Here is a 3,605-nt window from a genome sequence, read left to right on the forward strand (position 1 = left end):
GAAAAATCTTCACTTGTGTGTGAAAATGGATTTTTTTTATGAAAATTTATTTATTATTATATTAATAATAATATTTCGACATAGATTTAATTTAACTCACAAAGTTTACAAATTTGAATCAAACTCAAAATAATAAAAATCTCTTAAAAATTCACGATTTTTCTTTATGGAATATCCAAAGTTTCTGCAGTTTCGAATGTCTAAATTGTCATCAGAATGTATTTTAGAAAATTCTTAAGTATTTATTGGAGCAGATGTAGAGAGACCATTCATTTTGCTCCTTATGGATAAAATATGGAAAAAATCTTTCTATGAGAGATCTCCTACGTAATAAATGTTCCACTCCCAAAGTCTTTTGCAAGGTATCAAGCAGAGATTCATTTTTTCCATTTTAATTCGAAAATAAATATTTTTATGTCAGTGTTTAATGATACTTATGTCAAAAATACAAAATCAACATAATTCGAAAGAGTTTCACTATTTTACAAGGTTTCCCCGAAACAACAGGACATGTATCTAAAATTGTGTACGATTGAGATGAAAATATTAAACTCTCATTGAAAAGATAAATCTCAATACTTAACAGTTCAATCGATAAGGTGTAGACACAGATAACAAATATTTAGGCAGATATCCGATACATGTGTAAACATCTGCAACCGTTGATTCAAATGTATTGAACATTAGAAACGCAATTGGCAATCGTTTAGGGATGTGGTGTAGAGCTTAATAATTTTTAAAAGAGGTTTGTGAATATATTTAGATTCTCAATCCCCTGTGTCCATCCTGCTTGCATCACTATTAACCCAATTGCATCACTGCGACACTAAACCCCTTCAATTAATCGCTCTTTCAAATTCAGAGCGAATTTGAAGTGACTAAGAATTTGCGAAAGGCTTTCGGACCAAAAATTATCAAGTGGGCATTTTTTTTGGAATCCGTCATTTTATGTCCGTCATGAATAAAGCTTCAAGTTTTTTAACATTTTTTTTCATTCCGCGACGATGCTCTTAACGAAACCTAGTCAATAGTTTCAAAATAGTTGAAAATAGTGACTTTCTCCGAGTGACTTGAGATCGAAAAAAGTGACCCGCTACCAGCACCAGGTCCGCATATGAATAAATCAAGTGATTTCAAATTCGCTTTTCGGTTGTATCAAGAACATTGAGGTGTCAATGAATTTAAGGTGTCGAAAGCGTTCCAAAATACGTTCGAATCGTTGATCGAATTTTAAGTATATTACAAATCTTGTTCGAATTAAAACTGATTCTATGCACATCTTGGTGCAATATTTTTGATGAAAATTATGACGGACTAATGTTTCAACTATTTTCAGCAATCTTGTATGTATTTCGTATGTTCATTTGCCTGAGTGATGAGTCGGTATTTTCGGGATCATCGAGTCGTGAAAATATCCAAAAGTGGGACAAACAATCCTTGGGAAGGTATCCGAAGAAACCATAAACCCAGGAACATGGCATAATTCTCGAGCTTAGAATCATAGGGGCGTAACTGTATTGATCGATTTCTCTTCATCGATTTTATATTTCGTTAACAACTAAATTGTTTCAAAAGTTACAACCGTGATTGTCACTTCGAATGCATGATGTTAGGAGACCGATGCTGCTTCCAAAAATTTTCTGGCTTCTTAAGGTATTTGGATTTTACATCTATTCGTCCAAAAAGTATTCACAACACTGACTGAACTTCATCCAGCTAAACATAGCTGCGATTTTTCACAAACTAACAGCATGAATAAATGCATCTATATAAACTAGGTATCATCGTATTCTCCACAGATGTCATCATCCTTAATCACATCAAACCATTAAATCTTCGCAAACTATCGTAATTCGTTACATTGATAAAAGGAAAACTTCTAAGAAGATAAATCGATCAATGCAGTTACGCCCGTATGATTCCAAGCTCGAGAATTTATTTCTAGGCTATACCTAGTCATAGAACATCGACTCATATAGAGTCCAATGTAATTAATTATGCCTTAGTAAGTACCTTACGTACGTGTACGAGATGAAAATATTAAACTCTCATTGAAAAGATAAATCTCAATACTTAACAGTTCAATCGATAAGGTGTAGACACAGATAACAAATATTTAGGCAGATATCCGATACATGTGTAAACATCTGCAACCGTTGATTCAAATGTATTGAACATTAGAAACGCAATTGGCAATCGTTTAGGGATGTGGTGTAGAGCTTAATAATTTTTAAAAGAGGTTTGTGAATATATTTAGATTCTCAATCCCCTGTGTCCATCCTGCTTGCATCACTATTAACCCAATTGCATCACTGCGACACTAAACCCCTTCAATTAATCGCTCTTTCAAATTCAGAGCGAATTTGAAGTGACTAAGAATTTGCGAAAGGCTTTCGGACCAAAAATTATCAAGTGGGCATTTTTTTTGGAATCCGTCATTTTATGTCCGTCATGAATAAAGCTTCAAGTTTTTTAACATTTTTTTTTCATTCCGCGACGATGCTCTTAACGAAACCTAGTCAATAGTTTCAAAATAGTTGAAAATAGTGACTTTCTCCGAGTGACTTGAGATCGAAAAAAGTGACCCGCTACCAGCACCAGGTCCGCATATGAATAAATCAAGTGATTTCAAATTCGCTTTTCGGTTGTATCAAGAACATTGAGGTGTCAATGAATTTAAGGTGTCGAAAGCGTTCCAAAATACGTTCGAATCGTTGATCGAATTTTAAGTATATTACAAATCTTGTTCGAATTAAAACTGATTCTATGCACATCTTGGTGCAATATTTTTGATGAAAATTATGACGGACTAATGTTTCAACTATTTTCAGCAATCCTGTATGTATTTCGTATGTTCATTTGCCTGAGTGATGAGTCGGTATTTTCGGGATCATCGAGTCGTGAAAATATCCAAAAGTGGGACAAACAATCCTTGGGAAGGTATCCGAAGAAACCATAAACCCAGGAACATGGCATAATTCTCGAGCTTAGAATCATAGGGGCGTAACTGTATTGATCGATTTCTCTTCATCGATTTTATATTTCGTTAACAACTAAATTGTTTCAAAAGTTACAACCGTGATTGTCACTTCGAATGCATGATGTTAGGAGACCGATGCTGCTTCCAAAATTTTCTGGCTTCTTAAGGTATTTGGATTTTACATCTATTCGTCCAAAAAGTATTCACAACACTGACTGAACTTCATCCAGCTAAACATAGCTGCGATTTTTCACAAACTAACAGCATGAATAAATGCATCTATATAAACTAGGTATCATCGTATTCTCCACAGATGTCATCATCCTTAATCACATCAAACCATTAAATCTTCGCAAACTATCGTAATTCGTTACATTGATAAAAGGAAAACTTCTAAGAAGATAAATCGATCAATGCAGTTACGCCCGTATGATTCCAAGCTCGAGAATTTATTTCTAGGCTATACCTAGTCATAGAACATCGACTCATATAGAGTCCAATGTAATTAATTATGCCTTAGTAAGTACCTTACGTACGTGTACGATTTTGAAAGCAAAGCTGCGTTCGCGAATATTATTATTTTTCATTATCTTTTATTGTGTACCTCATTCCATATTGATAGCAT

Source organism: Armigeres subalbatus, chromosome 3, assembly GCF_024139115.2.
Source record: "Armigeres subalbatus isolate Guangzhou_Male chromosome 3, GZ_Asu_2, whole genome shotgun sequence".
NCBI lineage: Eukaryota > Metazoa > Arthropoda > Insecta > Diptera > Culicidae > Armigeres > Armigeres subalbatus.